The sequence below is a fragment of the Maniola jurtina genome, chromosome 14 (assembly GCF_905333055.1).
Source record: "Maniola jurtina chromosome 14, ilManJurt1.1, whole genome shotgun sequence".
NCBI classification, from domain to species: domain Eukaryota; kingdom Metazoa; phylum Arthropoda; class Insecta; order Lepidoptera; family Nymphalidae; genus Maniola; species Maniola jurtina.
Genome location: NC_060042.1, coordinates 12,972,308 through 12,995,352, shown reverse-complemented (window position 1 = coordinate 12,995,352; position 23,045 = coordinate 12,972,308). Strand labels below are relative to the sequence as shown.

General features: G+C 35.7%; 1 protein-coding gene across 4 annotated transcripts in view; it reads left to right on the top strand.

The window, feature by feature from the left end:
- Nucleotides 1–23,045, top strand: part of LOC123871824 — a 36,157-nt gene that overhangs the window by 572 nt on the left and 12,540 nt on the right. For 2 of the 4 annotated variants that reach the window (XM_045915809.1, XM_045915810.1), the window contains exon 2: nt 658–848. The gene's annotated coding sequence lies outside the window, so the exon portion shown is untranslated. Of the gene's footprint in view, nt 1–579; nt 849–18,158; nt 18,412–23,045 lie in introns of those variants that run through there. The other 2 variants (XM_045915808.1, XM_045915807.1) reach the window with 2 other exon arrangements.

Genomic DNA, 23,045 nt, shown 5'->3' with positions numbered 1-23,045 from the left:
TACATAGTAGCCGTGATAGCCTAGTGGTTAAAACGTTCACCTTACTCACCACGTACTATTCGGGAGGTCGGAGGTGCGATCTTGGGTACGCACTTGGTTTCGGAGTTATCACTTGCTTTAACGGTAAAGGAAAATATCGTGAGGAAACCTACTTTCCAAAGAGTTCTCCATAATATTGTCAAAGGTATGTAATGTCTACCAATCCACGCTTGGCCAGCGTGGCGGACTTTGGCTTCTCTTTGGCCCATCTCATTCCAAGAGGAGACCTGTGATCAGTAGTGGGCTGGTTGAATCATGAATTCATCATGATTCATCATATACCTAACTAGAGACCTGTCCCGGATTAACACGGGTAGCATATTACAATTTCCTTAGGGATCTCTAATTTTTTTGAAAATAAAATGTAGCTTATGTCATTCAAGAATAATGTAGCTTTATACTGGTTAAAGAATTTTCCAAATTGGTTCAGTAGTTCCAAAGATTACCCCCGACAAACAAACTTATAAACTTTACCTCTTGATATACTTACTTAATAGTGTAGAGATAGATTCCGTTATAGGTTTTGAAGTTTAATGCTAGTTGCGGCGTTAAGGCAGTTCGTGTAACGAGTGGTTCTAATATGGATTTGGACTAAGCAGTTCTCGGTGACCATTCCAGGAGTATGCCAACAGGAAGCATTGAATAGTCAGCAAAAATGCGGTGCGTTAGAAAGAGGCGCGACGCAGGTCTCGCCTCGTAAAGTGGCTCGTAACTCTTAAAAACAGACTCGATCGAGTGGTTTTGCTCGCCGCACGTGTTCTTGTGTTGTGACCAGCTGCTCGGGAGTATCCTGGCTTCTAAATTTTGAGGTATGTATTTAAGTATGATAATACTACTAATTAGTTTTTAGGCTGTGTCAATGAACTAGAGGATTCAACATTAATTTGTGTCACGAATCACGATGCTTCTGTTTGATTTATGATAGCGTTGCGTTTGTCGTAGGTACTTACCTACATACTTACTGCATTTTAGATACTACCTAATAAATTCCTAATTAATTATAATGTATCATATAATATGATACTATATATGGTATAAAAGTTAATGTATGTGATGGAGGTGCCTACTTGAAGAAAGGAATGTGCTTGCATTTAAGAGTTCGAAAAAAATTAGATTATCAGGAAGTATGTAGGTTGTAATTAGGAAAATAAGTACGTCATAGCAACAAAACTAACCGGTCAAGTGCGAGTCGGACTCACACGCGAAGGGTTCCGTACTATCTTACAAGATATAAGTATCTACCACTTTTATGTGCAACACTGCAAGTTAATGACGGACAGCACCATACATGACGTGATTTAGTAGGTAAACTACCACATTTGTGGTGTTTTTCGGATTTTTGCTTTTTCTTGTACAAAAAAATCGAGGTACTTTCATGATTCTAGGTAAGCGGGAAGTACCATAATATAGGTTTTGATTCTCTTTTCTTCACAGACACGACAGACAGACAACGAAATGATCCTGTAAGGGTTCCTTTTTCCTATTGAGGTAAGGTCATTAAGGAACCCTAAAAATCGGTGATTTGCCTAAAATATTTGTTTGTAGCGTCTATTATATTGTGTCACCGTTTTTAGTTACTTTTAATGTAAAGTTAATCAGTGATATACTAATTAAATAGTAAATAACTTAGTATCTATTTATTTATGTAGGTAAGTATTGGTTTACTATTTAAACTTTACACATTGTATAATTACACCAAGTAGGTAACTAAGTAGTACATTATTATTTGCTAAAATACACAGTGTTAAAATGGCAATACCTAGGTATAGGTACCCACTTACCTGTACTGTTATTGTTACTACCCAGTCTGCCAGTGATATCTATTGACAGTATGATTACATCATATACCTACCTAATGAACTTTACTAACTCGATATGTAGTGTACATAGACCAAAAGTTCAGCGAGCTACGCTACTTACCTAGATAGATTAGATAAGTACCTAGTTACCTAAATTGGTGTAAAACATGGTTTTGTTACCTAGGTACCTACCCATAATTACCTAATCATTTCATTTAGTAAGTATAATTTTCTGTGTTTCTGGTGTAAGAATAAACTAGGTAGGTACCTATGTACATCTATAATGTTATTTATATATTACTATGTCTTGTTGGTGTACAATAAAGAATATTTTACTTTACTTTTACTTTATGTATCTACCTACTAGCTGATGCCCGCGACTTCATCCGGGTGGATTTAAGTTTTTAGAAATCCCGTGGAAAATCCCGTCTCTTTGATTTTGCGGGACCAAAGGTGCCTAAAACCCATGTCATTTCACTCTCCCTAGACTAGGTAGGTAATACCTACCCTTTCAAAAAACATATCGATCCGTTGCATTCCTCCGTTGCGACGATGTGATTGAAGAACGCATACCTACAGCTAGACAAATAGACGAAAATACTCTGTTAATACATGACGGAACCCTTAAAATAAAGTTCTCGAGTATTGAACGCGCTTGACTATTCCGAATCCAAGAACTGCACTCTATTTATATAGGGATATCTATACTCATGTGCTCTAAACACTGTTGACTGTGCTATAATCATCTTTTTTAACCGACTTCAAAAAAAAGGAGGAGGTTCTCAATTCGTCGGAATCTTTTTTTTTTTTAATGTAATATGTTCACCGATTAGGTACTCAAAGACCCCTGAACCGATTTGGAATTTTAATTTTTTTTGTTTGAAAGGGTCTGTGCAGGTGGTCCCACTGTCCCAATATCTTCGGAGATGGAGAACAGAACTCCTCAATGGATAAGAGTAAATTGCTCGCGATCAGTGTAATAGCTTAGTAAGCAGTAGGGTTTTAACTGGGCATAGCATATTATAGTACAGTGGGGTCACTAAAAATTGTGAAATAAAAAAATTTGAAAAGAAAAATAAAACCGACTTCAAAAACCACAAGCACTAAAAAGTAATAAATAATTTTTCTTTAGTTACACGTGTCATGTACCTAGGTATGAAGTCGGGCGAGCTTCACATTTGGATTTCTAATTTTGTTTTATTATGCTCGCTCGACTTCTTACCTAGGTACATTACACGTGTAACTAAACAAAGATTATTTATTACTTTTTAGTGCTTGTGGTTTTTGAAGTCGGTTTTATTTTTCATAGAAAACTTACGCTCTAACTATAGGAATAGCTCTCATTCAGTCTCACTACATTTTAATTCAAAGAAAACCATGCACTTGTTATACTGTCCATTCAATCAGCTCTATTCAGGTTTGAGATTCTCAGAATTGCCTACATAGAACTGTTAGTTAGGCACATAAATGGAATGAGGGTAAACCAATTATAATATTATAGATTCTAAGACGCCTATGGACTTCGTCTGTGGTGGCGTTTGCTGGCGCGCGTGTTGTGACTTTTTGGAGTGTTTTTTTTTTTTGTTAAAACTGACTGAAAAGCGCTCTAAGGGGGTGCCGTGCGTATGTCGGCGAGCGGCGGCACAGACGGGGTCCATACTTGTATAGTTTAGCTAACTTGTTACAAATAACAACAAACTTGACAGTGGCTAATCATTGTAAAAGCCAGACGAGAGAGAAAAAAAAAAGACGCCTATTTATTTTATCTATAGCACTATATCATTACGTTTCTTTTTTCGTATTTCGTACCTACGTTTGAATGAAAAAAAAAAACAGAACCCTTAAAAGATCCCTAGTCTGTTTGTCCGTCTGTCATAGCTAATTTGCTACGAATCTACTGGATCGATTAAGTTGAGATTTGGTACACAAAATATTCGTTAATAAACCTAATTAAAAAAACAGTTGTAAAACTATTTAAGAACAAAGATGGAAATTGACGTCTCTATCTTAACCTACAGAGTCTAAAATTAAAAAAAAAAAATATGCAGAAAATAGTTCTTTACTTATAGATTACAGGAATGGTCATTGTAAATCTCACAATATTGTGCATAAAACTTACAAAATACGAAGTCATCGTACGGAACCCTCTTCACTCAAAACCAACTCGCATTAGGTACTTAGTCCGGTTTTCTATTTCACATGATTTTCAAACCCTCTTGAATAAGTAGTTAAGTGTAGTAAGCAAGCAAGGTAGTCAGGAATTAAGAAATAATATTTTTTGCATTTTAATTTGAAACAGTAAATCTGCGAGACATTAATTAAGTAATAAGTATCTGGTAAAGTATAAAGACATGTCGATAACAACGAGTAGGTACAATCAAGCGGAAAATGATAAGAGTAGATAATTCTCTAAGAAGGCAATAAACTTGATAAAGATACGCTCACGAGACAAACTGCCACGTATTCTCCGTCTAACCATCACACTAATATTATAAAGGAGAAAGTTTGTATGTGTGTGTGTGTGTGTGTGGGTGTGTGTGTGTGTGTGTGTGTGTATGTTTGTTACTCCTTCACGCAAAAACTACTGGACGGATTGGGCTGAAATTTAGAATGGAGATAGATTATACCCTGGATTAGCACATAGGCTACTTTTTATCCCAGAAAATCAAAGAGTTCCCACGGGAATTTTAAAAATACCTACATCCACGCGAATGAAGTCGCGGGCATCAGCTAGTAAATAGTAATATATTTTACGTTTGATCCATAATCCATACTTCCATACTAATATTATAAATGCAAAAGTGTGTCTGTCTGTCTGTATGTCTGCTAGCTTTTCACGGCCCACAGTTAAACCAATTTTGATGAAAGGTGCAGAGCTTACATCCCGGGGAAGGACGTAGGCTACTTTTATCCAGGAAAATGAAAGAGTTCCCACGGGATTCCTAAAGACCCATCCACTTAACCTATTTGTGTGTTTGGTACCGAGGGAGGTAGCTTGCGTCCCTATAATTGAATAGACAACTTTAATTCCGGAAAATCAAACAGTTCCCACGGGATCTTTAAAAACCTTAATCCACGCGGATGAAGTCGCGGGCATCCTCTAATAATAATTATAAAACACGGCTATGAAGTTTTATAATAATTAATTAATTATTTGACAGGATTAGAAAAGTACTTATCATCAACTCTTTTGAACAATGTGGTGTACCTAACTGGGTGTAGTGTAACACATTTACACATATCACAGATTTGAGCAGGCGGTCGTTTTGCACTAAAAATAGCTGCCACTCGCTGAGCCTAAAATTACTTCGGCATGTACCCTTCGGATGTACCTACTCAGTATGTGAATGGATACCCAAAGATATGAGTCTTTAAAAGATCTTTAGACGGTGTAAGTGACGGACTTTGGTTCAGTTCAGACCTCTCTTCTTAGAAGAAGAGCTGATAGGAAATTTTGTAGAAATTAGAATTCTTTGCTAAATGAATGCTTTATACTATGTATTCTCTTTTAATATTATGAGAAGGTTTTTCAGGTAGGTAATTTTTCACATGCTTACCTACCTGTGAAGTGGTCCATTTCTATTAGACACTGCACTTGCAACGTTTACACAACGTCTAGTAGAGATAAAAATCAGATCTTAGTGACTAAACTTTAAAAAAAGCCATCAAAATATTTGTACCATTTTTGTAGCACGTAGCTTTACTTTTAAGTTTACGTAATTACACTACTATATCACCTTACAACTCTAACAATTACCATCAAAAGACCACCATCAAAAGGAGTAAAATTGTGTCTACTTTGAATAAATGAGTTTGAGTTTGAGTTTTATAAACTAGCGGCGATCAAATTCAAAGTTCAAGGCTCAAGAGTTTATGTACAAGTGTGTTATTTTATTTGTCAAAACTCAAATCACATTTGATTTATATGATCAACTGCAAACATACCTACTGTGGTAAATAATTGGCCTTTTGCCACTTGTTAAAAAATATTTTCGGTATAAGATTTAGGAGATTGAGTTACAACACCTTTCCAGCGATTTGTCTAAACTGTTGTTTAGAAAAATATTTTGAGTGTCAGTTCTGGGTATGGGGTCCCCCAAAATTTATTGTTTTTTTTTTTCTATTTTTGTGTGAAAATCTTAATGCGTTTCACAGACTACATCTACTTACCAAGTTTCAACAGTATAGTTCTTATAGTTTCGGAGAAAAGTAGCTGTGACATACGGACGGTCAGACAAACAAACAGACAGACATGACGAATCTATAAGGGTTCCGTTTTTTGCCATTCGGCTACGGAACCCTAAAAAGGATTATAAAGAAGAAAGCTGCTCTTAGGTATGAACTTTAAGATATTTTCAACATGTTGTGTTGTTTCTTTTTTCTTTATGATCCTTTTTTTAAGTAAATGTACCTTAAAGAAAATTATCATTTTGGTGATTAGACTAAAAATATGTTTGAGATCCATCCATAGAACTCATAATTATAATATTTATGATGGGACTCCTATACCCTAAGCATACCTATCTGGAACTATTATTTGAATAATTTTAACTAATATCGAGTTCAGGTCTATCTTGACTCTTGAAGTAGAATTAATAGAGTAAGTTATAAAGTATGTGACCAGTTTGAAAATCAAATTCTACGAGAAGATTGAAAAGAAACTCGACAAGTTTTCTCCAAAAACTAGCTTCTTGATATGAATATTTATATTGATACGAAATAAGTAGGATTTTAGTTCACAAACACGGAGCACGTGGCCATAAAATAAATTATCTTTATCGTTAACAGTAAACAAAGCGCAAATTAATAGCTTCTGACATTAAGAGCCTATTAGAGACGCTGTTAATACCTACCTACAAACCTATTGTTAAATATTTTATCTTGCTCGACCTCGCACGGTCTAGGTAGATATTTTTTTAAAGGAAAAAGAATATTAGCCATGTGACTGATATTCCCCTTTTCCCCTCCAACTAAGCGTAAAACTTGTGCTAGGAGTCAGTAGGTACGACAATAGTGCAATAGGTGGGGTTCGAACCGCCAACCTTTCGGATTTCAGTCTGCTTCTTTACCTACTCGTTGAGCTATTGAGGTTTTTATATTAATCTGAGCTTTGAGGTCTTCATAGACTCGACTTTGTAATAATTTGTATGTCGATGGCTTGGATGAATAAATACTCGTCGATGGCTATAAGACATGTAGATACCACGCGTCGTACCCTTGAACACTACCTTATAGAATGTTTCCATTTTTGATTTCTATGCTTTATGTGAACCGAATTGGTGGTTTATAAAAAAAAGATTCCGACGAATTGAAAACCTCCTCCTTTTTTCGAAGTCGGTTAAAAACGTATTTATTGTAAATCAGTCAATCGCACACGAAGGGATCCACGTACCATCGTACAAGAAATAACACTTTTTAATTTTTTATTATATGTTATTATAGCGGCAATAGAAATACATGTTCTGTGAAAATTTCAATTCTCTCCCTATTACGGTTCACAAGGTACACACCCACTGACAGACAGACGGACAAACAGGCGGAGTAGGACGGACAGCGAAGACTTAGTAATAGAGTCCCGTTGGCACCCTAAAAAACGGGTACGGAACCCTAAAAACGGAAGAGGTCTTGAATAAACCAAAGTAGGTACCATTTACTAACAGTTAAATGGACTGTGTTTTTATTATTGTTGTATTTATCCATAGCTAAACTGATTTGACCATGACAAATATTTTACCTTGCTTGATCCTACCTCAATACGTAATCATTTTACCTAATTTTACGTCTAAGTTTGTATGTGTATGTATCTCCTACACACAGAACCACGGATCATCTGATTGTTAGGGTTCTAGTTTAAAATATTAGAATAAGTAAATATTTAATTTCTAGAATATGTCTGCAAGGACTTTGGTTGCTTAATATTCAAATGAAATTGGAACTACGTTTGTATGAAGCGAGTGACGGAGAGACTCCTCTTAAAATAATTATTCGATACTTTACTGATGCATTCACCACGTGCTATTTCGTGAGGAAAGCTGCATGCGTGAGTTTTCCTTTGTCCTTGGGTGGTGAACTATTATATTAGGTACCTACTATTTTTAGACCCTTACCTACTATTTTTATTCGGGCTATGTAAGACAGGTTGAATTTCCAACATTTTGTGTATTAGTAGGTAAATATACGGAACCCGCAATTTGCGAAAGCTTCTTGTAAATGCATTTTTCATCTTCTTCGATGTATTTTAAACGCTATTTGTAGTGCTTTATGGTTTATTTTTGAATGTAACTGATGCTGGTTTATTGAGAAACATTCTTCTTAGCAGTGAATATGGCAAGGTAGGATTGAAGTGGCTAACCTTTGCAATATGCGATGGAAGGTAAACGACCTGTGTTTACGAACAGGTAGTGCTGATGTTCTAAGGATATTGGATAGTGCAGTTCTGTTTACGGATATTATTTTATGAGCCGTGATAACAGACGTTCGCTTCCTAACAGAAACAAAGAAAAATGTATATTTTATACCACACAATATCACTGGCGCATAAAAAAGTTTTACCCAAACAATTTAAATTTGCAAAATTATTACGATCGGAAAATATTTTGAATATCATTACCATTCAATATAAAAGTCCGTTTAAGATAACTATTGAATTTGAAAATAGAGAAAGTGCACAGAAATTGGTAGATTGCAAAACAATTGTAGATATGGGGATTAGGTGTCAGCTGTTGAATGATATGAGTTTATCGTATGGCATAATAAGAAATGTAGATTTAGATATAGACGAAGAAGAGATTAAAGAAAATTTGGAAAGTGACCTTGAAATAGTCTCTGTACGAAGATTAAAACGTACAACAAGCACAGGAAAATAGATAGAAAGTGAGACAATTCGTATAGGTTTTAGAGGGTCGGTCTTACCGGCTTATGTGCGTGGATATGGATGTAGGTTTAAAGTGGTGTCCTATAATATGTATCCTGTTACTCAATGTACTGGATGTTGGAAATTTGGGCATATTATCCGGTTCTGTCCAAGCAGGAAAATAGTTTGCCCAAAATGTACAGAATACCATACAAATTGCGAAATAGCCGTATATAAGTGTGTTAATTGTAAGGGAAACCATATGGCCTTAGATAAATCTTGTCCAGTGTTTTTGAAAGAGAAGAACATTAGAATAATAATGCGAGATTTTAATTACACATATAAAAAAGCTTTATCAGTGTACCTTAGCGAGAATGAAAAGACTGATAATGAGCATTCGAAAAAGGAAAAAATTTCTGCGACTAAAATTGTAACTGAAAATCGAAGTCTCGGAAGATCATACAAAGATGTGTTAATAAGACAGCCTGGTCTGGTGGACACAGAAAAGCAAGAATCCACAGATGAAGAGAGTCAACAAGAAAAAGATAGAACGGAAACGAAGCAGCGTGTAAAACGAAATAAGAAGATTAGGAAACGAAATAAGAATAATACGAAAACAGGAAGCAGTGGTGAAGAGAAGAAAGAAAGTAATACAGGTATGTCCATGGATGATTGTGATGATGAAAACAAAGGCAATGAGAAGAACAAATTCGAGAGAAAAAAAGGTAGCATAAATTATATGAAATTAATTCAAAAATTGAAAGAGATATATTTGTCGGACTGCACTTTCGAAGAAAAGATTAAAGCATTTATTGGTTTAATTATTGAGGAGATTATGAAGTATATTTCGGTTTGGTTTGGGGATAATATTAAAATTCTAAATCAAATTATGGATAGTGAGAAAGACTTGTTTTGTTAGATTAAGAATTTTGTTGTATTGTTGTATTTAATTAGATTATAATAGGGCTGACATGTACTTTTAAATGTATCAAAGCCCTTAAATAAATAAAGAAAAAAAAAAAAAAAAAAAATATCACTGGCGCTTCCAATATGAGCATGAAAGCCAAAATGCCTCAAGCAGAAGAAGCGTTGGAATAAACTGTATCATAGGTGCCATTTTGATTTTTTAAGAACTTAATGTAGAGTACTTACCACCCAGTCCCACTCGCGCCATCAATACGAATCCAATGACGTATCATTTATCAAAATCGGTTGAACCGTTGAGTAGTTACTACCGGACATATGAACGATCATGCACATACATACATACAGGTCAAAAACTTAACCATCCTTTTGACCTTCGGCGCAATCGGGTAATAAATAGAACCCTCTGGAATATAGGTAGTTACTAACATCAAAGTTCAAATCATCAAGTAGATGGGACGTCCCTGTAATAGAGTTGGTCGACACAAATATGTTACTCTGTAATTGACCTAACCTAACAATATCCATTAGTGCGTATCTAATAGTAGATCTACGAGTATGTTATTCCTTATCGAACTCAATTAAACGTAAATAAATACGAATAAACAGTGGTGGACGCCGTCTAAACTCCAAAGTGCAGTAAAAAAGCGAAAACTGAAAATAGTTATAGTGATAGGTAGAGTTTGATCGAAGGGACCGAGCATTGATATTTTAGACTACAAAAGAGAAAAGAATTATAACTTTAACGAGTGTAAATTAAAAATTTATAACACCCCGACACCCCCTGATAACTTTCAAACGGCTGAATCGATTTTAGTGGATTATAGCTAAGAACACTCTCGATCAAGCCACCTTTCAAACAAAAAAACTAAATTAAAATCAGGTAATTAGTTTAGGAGCTACGATGCCACAGACAGATATACAGATACACAGATACACACGTCAAACTTATAACACCCCTCTTTTTGGGTCGGGGGTTAAAAATACATAACGTAACCAATCAGCGCGGGCAGAATACCATATCATTTGGCTTGGAGAATTGCCCTCTACCCTTTGAACCCAACATCAACCATATTATGTCCGGGATCGTTACCTGTTATACTTTACTTGTGCTATAAGACCTACCTACCTGCAACATTTCATGATTCTAGGCTAGGTCAACGGGAAGTACCCTATAGGTTTTCTTGACAGACACCACAGACGGACGGACAGACAGTCAGACAACAAAATGATCCTATAAGGGTTTCGTTTTTCCCTTTGAGGTACGGAACCCTATAAGATATTCAGGGGCACAGAATCATTTAAGTATTTTTACAGTTAATTGAGATCTAGTCAAGCATATTAAACGTCACAGATAACAGACCCAGTACCCACTATTATCTTTTAATTGCATCCATGTACATTCATGTGCGATAGCAATATCTTTTTCCAACACTAGCTTCTCCTTTCTGCTAAGGTTGCCTGGTAGAGATTGCTCCAAGCAATAAGGCCGCCTACGCACACAATTGTTTTTTCAGTTTTCTTCTTTCTGTGTTGTGTTCCTTAACATGAGTTTTATTGTGCAATAAAGTGTTCTATCTATCTATCTATTTCGACCTTGAAACAATAAATAAAATGAAGCCTGTATTTCATACCGCACCCTACAACCCGCCAAAGACAGTATTGTGGGGATCTTTGCTGTCTTCCAGTGTGGAGACTCTGCTCTTACTTATAGGTACTTATTATCTTAACATGCATGATAGAAAATGTCTGAAATTTGTTATTTAAACGGATATTTATCGCGTGGTTATATTCGTCAGTGGCAAACACCCAAAATTTGGAAATGCCGTCTCAATTTACTTGTCTAATGAAATTCAGTGCCAAGAAGATGGTAAGCCGATTTTTTACTCTATTTTTAGAAATCTCGTCGTATCTCTGTACCTGTTTGAATTGTAAGAATCTCCGAAACAGGTTCTGCATTCTCAATCAAACAAGACTTAAGAAATAAGGAAGGTCATGAGGAAAAGGAAATTCTTTGAAATAATGTTTAGGTTGAACTCATTATCAACCCAATCGGATAAAAAATTTATAAAAATAACTGATGGCCGTTACTACTTCCCAGTGAGTTTAGGTTTTATAATAAACCCGTGGTTTAGTATAGGGTACCCGTGCTGTTTATAAACCCCACAGCAACTTTCATTTTCCGGAACATATTCCTAAGTAGCCTAAGTCCGTCCTTTGGAAAGAAAGTTATTTTTGTCCTTAAATGTCAAAGTCGGTTAAACAGATGGGCCGTCAAAAGCTAGCGGACAGTCAGACGGACAGACATACTTTCCCATTTATAGTAATATTAGCATGAAAGTAAAGATTTAGACAGTACCTACATTGCAGATTTAGCTATTTATAGTTTCAGCGAGTTCATGGTAAATTCATAACATTGAAGGAATAACAGTCAATGTTCAACATAAATTCCTTTCAATATTTTTAATAACATTGGAGGAATATGAACACACGTTCTCATCTACGATCAATAATAAATAATAATCGAAGAATGTGATCATGATGCCTATCATAATATTATTATGGATTGCTTGTTATTTTAACGAACGAGGCGAGGTTGTCATGAAATAAATGGAATATTACCTACCAAGTACCAACCTATTATGAAGATGTGAAAGGCAAAGACAATAAAAGTAAGACAAGATTTTCTTGCTCTAGGTTTCCTCTTGTAGGGACTTCCACAGTTCCACACGCCACGGTGTCGCGCCGCCTGGATCCAGCGGCTCCCTGCAATTCGTTTGATGTCTCAAGCTATGACCAACAGTGGTTGATTAATTGATGGCATTGAACAGGCTGATTGAATAAAATTGGTAGCATAATGTAGCTTAATACAGGTTATGGAAGTAAAATTCGAACGATTAGGTAAGAGTCAAATCTTAGACTAACAAAGCCATAATAATTATATGAGTCGAATGAATTATGGTGATGAATTAGACAGTAGGATAGTATCTAGCAATTTGGGTTATATTTAGGGAAGCAGCTCGGCTGGAGGGTGCGTGTGCCAAATGACGTCATTTGCTCCAGTTTTAGCTGTTTTCACGGCTTCTTATTATTTAATTAGCTGTAGTAGGTAGTATTTTTAGGCGGACTTACATGCATGGTCATGCAGGTTTTCTCGTGCTGTTTGTCTTACCCGTTGAAGCAAGAGATCGGTACTTAATTGCTTAAAACTTTCACAACTCCGAAAAGTTGTGAGGAGTATGCTAGAATCGACAGTAGCCAACAATTACTATCAGCAGTAGTTAGTAGGTTAAGGTTAATAACCTAGTACTGTTGATATGTAGTAATTGTTCGGAATTAACTAAATCGACATTACCTATGTCTTCAAGAAAATAATAATCAAGTAGGTATAAGGTAGGTATCAATAATTTCGAAGCCTCGATAGCTCAACGGTTGAGGAGCGGACTGAATTCCGAAAGGTCGGCGGTTCAAACCGCACCCGTTGCACTAATTTTATTGTCGTACCCACTCCTGGCACAAGCTTTACGCTTAATTGGAGGGGAAAGGGGAGTAATAGTCATGATTAGCATGGCTAATATTGGATACTTATGTACCTAGTACCTAGGATGGAGCAATTTGTTACATCTCAACGCGAAGGTGTTAAAATATAACGAAAACCGTCGCATCTGCCGCCAAATCCGATACGAAAATCTGGAGACGTGGCTGCCAAATGACGTCAAGGCCTCACGGTTTACGCTATTTCGGTGATGCCTTGAGACGTTGAGACGTTGAACGTGATATTGAGTGTAAAGGGTAACGTTGCACGGGACATTGGACGATGACTGCAAAAATGTATAGGTACCTACCTAAAAAAACATGGCCTCGTGCATTTATTTATTTTGAAAACTTTTCGAAGTTTGGCTGGATGTTTTTATTTTTATTATATGGGTAATTTCGTATGGGTGGGACGTTCGTTGGACGATGACTGTAAAAATGTATAAATAAAATATGACCTCGTGAATTGTATTGGAAACTGATTGGAAACCTTTCGTAATCTGGATGTTTTTTGTTTTTATTTCTTTTAAATTCAAAAAACATCTACCTAGGTAGGTATCTACTTGAAGAGATGGCACCCCATAGTTTCGACATCAACGCTTTCTAGTTACCTAATTCTCTAGATACCTATTGAGTACCTTTAGGCAGACATACAAAGGAATGATGATTTTTCTATTAATAGCACAGAATAACATAATAGTACCACAGTACTATGTTAATATAGTAACAAAGGTAAGCGGAATACGGATACCTAGTAGGTATTATTGTAATTTATTCTACGCTTACAGATAAGTATGATAATTCGTACCTCCGTATAAGGAACTCTATTTTCACAGACCATTTAATTGAAAGCCTGATGGTGGAAAAATACAGCAAGAAAAAATAGGATAGTAACGGCAAAACCAAATCAAGGTCGCATGCAACCATGCAGAAAGTGCCTATCGCTGGCCCTGGGCATGCAAGTTTACCGTCAAAGCAATAGATTGAAGCATTGAATTAATTCTTGAATTAATTCTAGAGTTAAATTTTTCAACGACTTGAAGCAGCGCGGCGTCCAGTAATCTTGACGGTGTGCATGGCTATTATTCTGCATTCATGTGCTTATGGCATGGTATGTATTATGTTATGTTGCGTCAATGCCCAACAACGCCATAATTATCGTGATAATCAACTCGTTAAACTGAGTAGCCACTACAGTAGGGGTTAAAATCGTCTATCGCCAAACGGCATTGTGAATGCCGTTTTACGTTGATCCCTGGACTGTTATGTATTCTGAGGTAGATCGTGGCTATGTCTACGTTTAACGGGAAAAGCCGTTGAACACCGCGTTGTTGGCCGTTAACGTGGCCAGGACATAATGCGCACTTGACGATGTATGGCTATCAGTTGACTGGACGCCGCTTCAAGTCCGCTTCAAACTTGACGGTAAAACAATTTGTGACTTGATCGTGTATGGTCAGCGAAAGAGTAACATTGCACGGGACGTTTGGACGATGACTGCAAAAATATGCGTACAAATAAAATATGACCTCGTGGATTGTTTTGGAAACCTTTCAAAGCCTGGACGTTTTTTGTTTTTATTTCTTGGAGATGAAAAAATGGGTGCCTATATTACGCGACAGGTCGAGATGGGTACCCTGTCTTAATAAGTAGTTAGTTCGTAATCGCATGGATTTAGATTCGTCTAAGTATATAATTTTAAAAGATTAGCCTCTCAATACATGTAAAAAATGTATTTTTTTGTTTGTCTGGCACTGAACAAAACAGTTAATCGGGCGCGGCGCTGTAGGTAAATACATAAAACCGTCAAGTGCTTTTGTGTTAGCAGAGGGTTCCGTATTGAAATATTTACTAATTATTTTATTATTTACTATTGTTTTTCTAGTTGACTTTTGCCCTGCCTTATGGTAGATACACTTAGAAGCTAAATTAAACCCTATAAGCACCATTATTTAGGAGAAACCTAAAGCGAGATGTATACAGAAGTGACGAGGAGTAGGTGCACTGGGAGGAATGAGTCCATATAATGTTTTGTAGCTGAGACCGATGCAGTTTTTAACCCCCGACCCAAAAAGAGGGGTGTTATAAGTTTGACGTGTGTATCTGTGTATCTGTGTGTCTGTGTATCTGTGTGTCTGTGTATCTGTGTATCTGTGTATCTGTCTGTGGCATCGTAGCGCCTAAACGAATGAACCGATTTTAATTTACTTTTTTTTGTTTGAAAGGTGGTTTGATCGAGAGTGTTCTTAGCTATAATCCAAGAAAATCGGTTCAGCCGTTTAAAAGTTATCAGCTCTTTTCTAGTTTTTTTGTAGAAAAGAAGGTTAGATAACCCTTAGGTTCATAATATTCAAGAGTCAATTGACAAATGTCAAGCTGTCAAGATGGACGTTGCCTAGATATACATAATTATTTATTAGAAAATGATTTGTCGGGGGTGTTGAAAATTTTTGATTTACATTTGTTTAAAGTTGCATTTACATAGTATGTACCTAGTACGTGCCAAATTGTGGAAGTACACCATCCATGGGTACCTATACTTACTGGGTACGGTACATAACATCATACCCAACATTCCTTTTGATAACGAGAAACGTATAACAAGAGCAACAAGAGCTTATTACCGAAGTGTGTCAACATCATTGTCGGTTGCACTGTTATGTAGATGGACGTCCTCGGCGAAAACTGGTCATGACTGCACCCAACTGGATGCAGGCTTCTTTTGTTTTTATGCAAAGCCGCGCCCTGGACCTAAAAAAATAAATTGTGGAACTTTTGAACAAAACGGTGTAACTGCACGAAATACCTTTATACAGGGGTCTTACTACCATCGCTTTAAGTAGTAATGTTTTAATATTGTCTTAACATGTTCATATAAAACTTGTATGAAACTGACAAAACATTAAGGCCCCAGGAAAAGCCAAAAACTGAATAAAGCTGTTCGAATTTTACTGTAATTGTACCGTTTTGCTCGAAATCACTTTTGGACTCAATTTTAGGTGGCCTTTTCGTTTGAAAATGAGTTCATTGATCAAAACCATGAACTGAAGACTTCTATAACGTAGGACTAGGTACTTTGTAGGTAGGTCATACGTCACTGGCTGCATCATATTGCATTTCAGTATTGAGTATGATGAAAGGAAACAATTTCGATTCATTGTCCATTGTAAGCGTTCCTGATAATATTATCATATTGCGGAGGTAGATACTTAATACGTAGGTACCCATAGTATGCTTCACTGTTTTACAATGTTTGTCAGTAAATAACGCACGCGCATTCTTTACAATCTTGTGGGAACTATTTGATTTTCTGGGACAAAAAATAAAACGGAATATGAAACGCCCTTCCAGCATCAGTTTTCCCCTCCAATTTTAATATGGGTTTCTTCAAGAGTGAATCTTCTAGGCAAGTGCGCTCCAGCTTAGTTTACTGACTGATTGTAGCCAAGCGCCAGTTTATAAATTAAAAAACCATATGTCCATCTCCGGGTTGCAAGCTATCTCTGTACCAAATTTTGTCAACCAGCAGACAGACAGACACACTTTTGCACAAGCATGGATCTGGAGAGAAGCCAACTTCATGTAATGTGTTCATAAAAACCTCTCGACCGAAGGCTAGCCGCGGCGCGTGGAATGATGAATTTGTTTTTCATTCATTTGAGCCAATTTCTGAAATCCGGAAGTTCCTAATGCTTTGCATCTGGCGGTTAATAAATAAATTCAGTTTGTTGGTTAGAGTTTTATTTGATGGGTCGAAGATCGAATTGAATCTTTTTTGCAAATTATGTACCTACCTACCTAGTAGGTAGATAATAATATAAAAACTGATGTTCTCCAAGTAAACAGGGCTTATTAAAAGAGTACGGCTCATGGGATACAAAGACGATACTATTATTAGCCGTTCGGAGAAAATTCTAGAAGGTATGCCAAGGTAGAGCCAGGTAGAAACTAGAAATCATGTCAAACGACTTTACGGTCGTTTATTTATTCGTTTTCTATAAAACATGAGTGATAGAGTCAGAAAGATGTTCCGTCTCTATCATTACTGCGGAAAGTAAATTAAGCGTTATCATTATCGATTTATACGAGCAGAATGTCAATCTTAATCTGACATAATTAATGGTGGTACATTGGCTGGTTACATGGAAAGTTAAATCGATGTAGGTACGATTTCGATAACATAGCTGGCTGCTTGCGCACATACTACGTGATTATATCACGTTTGTATAGAATTTTCCCAAGTATTTAAGCAGACCTCTACTTGTGTTTGGGTTCTTTAGGGTCATTAAATCTCTGACATGAGTCATATTGTATTGTCACACTCCAACACAATATAATTATATGTACTTAACTAAGCTAATTATAATCCTAGTCTTGTTTAGTACTAAACTAAGGCAAGAATTTTTAAACAGAAGAAAGCAGGTAGGTACCTATACAAATCGGTTCATCCGATTGTTGTCCGATTGAGAGCTTACCACAAAATGTCACATTGAAAAGAGTGAAAAACACCGTTTGTGCATCTCTCGAGTCTGGACCTCGGGTGGTCCTTTGGGTTTGAACTTTGAAGGCTAGAGTCCATTAATTTTTTTGGAAATTTCTAAGTGCCCATGCCTTACACACATTCACATAACGACAATAAGGCCAATGAAATGAACATATACAAATACGCTGGAAGAGACAGACCATACAAAATGACAGTTATTTTTGAGTTGATTCGAAACGCCACGCCGAGCGTACCGAGATTTAAAATTGACGTTTTGTGTCAAAATATGGTCTTCATGTGTTGACAGATTTCTCACCAATTTCACATTTAGTTCCAAGAACGCTCATATGATACTCACTGCTGTCAGCGCCAAAATAGTGAAAATCTAGTTGCTTCAACAACAGGTCAGCAATCGCACGTCCAGCGTACTTGTATTTGTAGAGGGCAGTGCATCAGGCTGATTCACATAACATATAGTCAGTATTCACACTCACAAACCACGATTCAGTGTTCACGTTCAGAATCAGAACTCAGAAGTTCATACTTCATACAGTCGGTCGACGCGCTATCGTCCAGACGTGTGCGCTTTGTTCAGTTCAGATAGTTTACAGCTTACACGGGACTGCTGACGTCATCCTCTTATATATCAGCGTGCATCATTAAATTGTTCCTTTTTCGAATTGGGAACGCGTTCTATTTTCGTAATATTTGTTGCCAGACGGAATAATTGTGCATTCTTCGTACAAAAAAGGTTTCACTGCTCCTTTTGGAGTTTTACGGTAAGTTTTCGTATTCTAGTTTTGCTACTTATATTAAACGTTCTACGTTCCTGCCAATGAATTTTTATGTAGCTACTACAGTTCCTATCTACATTCACTCGTTATTATGTGGTCGGTATGTATTTATGTACATGTACCTAGTAAGTTCTATCACAGGTTTTAAACCGTTTGACATTATTTAACTCACACTAACTTCAATTTGTTTACAAACATAATATAGGTACATATAGGTAGGTTACATGCTACCATGTGTATCGGTTTTAGGTTAGGTGAATAATATTAAGTAGTACCTACCTACTTTTCTATCTAGACAAAATATAATAAAACTAAAATAGGTATGTAAAGCGAGCAAAATGGTGTAATTACACTAGGTAAATAAAATTTTACAGGAGGTTCAAAAAACTGAATGAAACTGTTAAAACTACTGTAATTGTACCGTTTTGACCGAAATCATGCACTCGGAACTCTGTTTTAGTCATCGATGTATTTTAGTATATAGTTTTAGGTCGGCCGTTTTGCTTAGAAATGAGTTCAAGTTTGTTTTCAGTGATGAACTTTGGACTCATTTTTAGCACAGTTTTAGGCTGTTTTGCTTGAAAATGAGCTCAGGTCTTTGAAAAAATCCGGACTAAACAAAAAAAAAATATTTTTATCAGAAATGTACAAACATAGTGTTCGCTAGCTCCTTAAATTATTTGTAATTACCTACCTTGGTAGTAGGTACCTAATACCTGAACAGGGTGAAGTAAAAGGTTGAGGATGAAAGGAATGGATGATGCTAAAACGTCACGATCCCTAATGTCTTAGTGAAAAAGGACTATTCTGCCTGTGACTATGCTACCTGTTACTAAAAAGCGGTCAATCTATGCCCAACAAAATTCATTGAATTCACTGGAACGGAACTTTGAATAAAAATGTATATTATTTTGTTCTAATGGAAAATATATTGAATCAAAATATGTTTCTAGCTAGGTCCTCACAATATGGTCGCGGTTAACAAAGGATGAAACTTATTTTACATAAAAATGGCGTCACATTCTGAACAGAAGGTCTAGGTATAGCTCGGATACAGAACCTGATCTAGATACGTTTATTATAGATCTGAGTTTACTAGACACTAAACTAAAGCTAACTCAGAATATACAAATAATGCTAATGTTGCAACACAGTGTTGCAAGAATAAGTAGATACCTACCCAGATAGTAATCCAGCGTCCTGCATCTCGATGCTGAGGTATGTGGTGGCGTTACTGAAAAGGACAAAGCTATTAGTAAGAAGAGCAACGCGATAAAATGTCGGCGCAGCACATTAATTAAACTTGGCTGGTGTCATGACTGCTATGCGTCCGTTGAATTCCATAAAAAATGTTAATTACCTATAATGAAATCAGCCAGACGCTCATATTGTAATTAAAATTACTTTATTTAAAAATAAAATTGGTACTTATACTTACTAACCAATTTTTTAAACTAAAATATAAGTAGGTTTTAATGTCTATTTAAAATACTGTAAGTACCATTACTCACCATTGTACGAAAAATGCAAATACGTAAAGTCTCTACCGATACATTCTTTTTTTGAGGCATAGAGTGGTTTGAATTCAGGTTTTCCTACAATATCGAATTGAATTTTGGGGTTTCAAATGCAAAAAAAGCTAACATTATATTTTGGGAAGCTGGCGAACAAAACGATGTAATTGCACCTAATTAAATTTTACAACAGGAACAACAAACTGAAAGAAAGCTGTTGAAACTTTATCGTTTTGATGGAAATCACAAACTTTCGACTGCATTTAGCACAGTTTTAGACCGTTTTGCTTAGAAACATCGATGTAAAATGAATTCAGAAGCTCAGAAATCAGTAATGAACTCATGAACTTTGGACTCAAATTTAGCTAGACCGTTTTCCCAAAAAACCCAAACCCAAAAAAATCAGGATGAAAAAATAAAAGTATTTTGATAGTGGAATTAGTTACACCATTTTGTTTGCCAGCTCCTCATTACATCAACTTTAAGAATATCCTATTTAACTTTGCAGTAGGTACCCCTACCCATGGTGTTTATAAAAATAATAAATGACTAATTCATTGGAGTAACAATTAGGTAGGTATATTATTTTAATTTATAATATCTACATTCTACAGGGTTATAAAATATATGAAATGCATAAAATTGCATCCTATACCAGCACTTCAGAAGTTTATTGGGTGTTATCACTATCAATAATATCGGGTGTCATCCTTTCATAAAAAGTTGCTAGCCTTGGTTTATTGGCTTTCATAAGTCATTATCATTCCGGTTTGATAAACCAAACATTTTAATGACAAAAAGTTTTGCCTACAGTCTATTCCTACTTATATATTAATATATAGTATAATTTAACTGGACGATTCCTGTACTGAACATTAAATATATTTATGGATTAAAATATCGATTACATTATTGATGATATAGAGCCAAAAACAGTATTTTCTTATTTTTTTTTTAAATTATTATGGCATAGTTTTTATCCCAAAAGCAAGGGTTCATAGGGAATGAAGTTTTTTCAATTTTCCATACCCCTTATTTTTTTACAAAGGTTGTACTTTCTAGTAGATTTTATTTTTTAGTAAAGATCTGATCAATACTTTAGGAGATGTATGATAGAACTTCTCAACAGGTAACAAGTAAATCAGTCATTTAGAATTATCATGCCACTCAAATGGTCTGTGCAAAAAAGTATAAGTAAAAGTAAAGCAAAACTTACAGCTATAACTTTGTTATGGCAACAAAATATAAATGATTATGGACGCAAACGGCGTAAGGTTACATGACATTGTTGCATGGTTACATCATGCAAAGCCAAAATCCACTCAAGTCCAATGGAAAATTACCACGTAGGTACTTAGGTTTCTGCCTAGTTACAGAGAATATATTATAATAGTACTAACGTAGTTATTACTACACTTAACGGCCGACCAAGCGTTTGACCGTAGACGAAGTGATTAGGTATTATAAATACTTACCTGGGTAGTGCCTACTTAAATATAATAATTTTATTTATGCTGTTATGTAGACCGGTAGGCAATATAAAATAAGTACATAGTGACTTAGTTTGAATTTGTACAGGAAAACAATGTTATTTCTTTTCTAATTCCTATTATATTATACATAATAATATAATATAACTAGGGTAAGTAGGAATAATAATATCTTAAGTAGTACGTATTTATTTTTAAGGGCAACTTATATTAGGCACCTACTAGAAAAATAGAGAGCAAAGAAAATGCGCCCGTTAAAAAAATGATCTTTTCAGCCTTTTCACACACACACAAATAAGTAAATATAGGTACTTTTGGCACAAAGATATCTTGCATGCTGGAGGCACATAAAATATAAATAAGTACCTTGTAGGTATCCAGGAAAATTAATGACTTCCAGGATTTTTGAAAACCTAAATCTTCATAAAGGTACCTACATAAACAAAAATCCTTTTGTGCATAAATAATGTAATTTGCAATAATAACAAAATCAGGTCGCGAATAAAACGGTCCAAGTTGAGCGTCCTTGACTTAAAGTTCATTAATCTTGCGTATGAATTGAGTCTGTCTGTCCTTTTCTAGCATACGTAAGAGTCTTTGCTGGCGAAATATGTAAAATGTAGCTGTCCCTTTCCCGTTATCGTACCGATTTACATTTTGCTTTGAATATGAATGGTGGCAAATTGGCAATCGTTTATGTATTTTTATGTATTACAATAAAGTTGTAATTCCAACAATGATTAATGTAATGCATTAGTAGATACTCAAATTAAAGTAATATTGTTTACATGACTTTGGAGCTAGTGAACAAAACGGTGTAAGTAATTAGATTAAAAGGTGTTAAGTAATTTAATGAATGAAAGAAGCTTTGCTGTAATTGTACCGTTTTGATGTAAATCACGAACATTCAACTCAATAGTAGAGTCTAGACTCTAGACTGTTTTGCTTGGAAATGAGTTCTGACTTAGGTAGGTACCTAATAGTGGGCCACATAAACATCCGGATTGTTTTTTTAAAAATCAGAATAAAATTGTACAAATGACAGCGTATTGTCCGCCAGCTCCTTTAGGATTAAGTGTTTTATTTACAGTTTATTAACTGATCTACTCAATTAGAAACCAATAAGTACCTACTTAAAATACAAGTCTAAATTAAAAATTTATAACACCCCCGACAAGTGAAGTTTACAGTAACTAGAAAAGAGCTGATAACTTTCAAACGGCTGAACCGATTTTCTTGGATTATATCTAAGAACACTCTCGATCAAGCCACCTTTCAAACAAAAAAAACTAAATTGAAATCGGTTCATCAGTTTAGGAGCGACGGTGCCACAGACAGATACACAGATTCACACGTCAAACTTATAACACCCCTCTTTTTGGGTCGGGGGTTAAAAATATAGGAGGGGGCTATTATTGTGGGCAGGTTTAATAAAACTGCTAAGTAAGCACCTACCTAACCTAGGTTGATGACTTGTGACCCAGGTAAATAAATAAATAGTTACAGAAGGATAAAAAACCAGTCAAAATTCAATCGGACTTGCACACGAAGGGTTCCGTAGTCCGTACCATCGTACAAGATTATGCACTTTTTAATTTTTTTATCATACATGGTG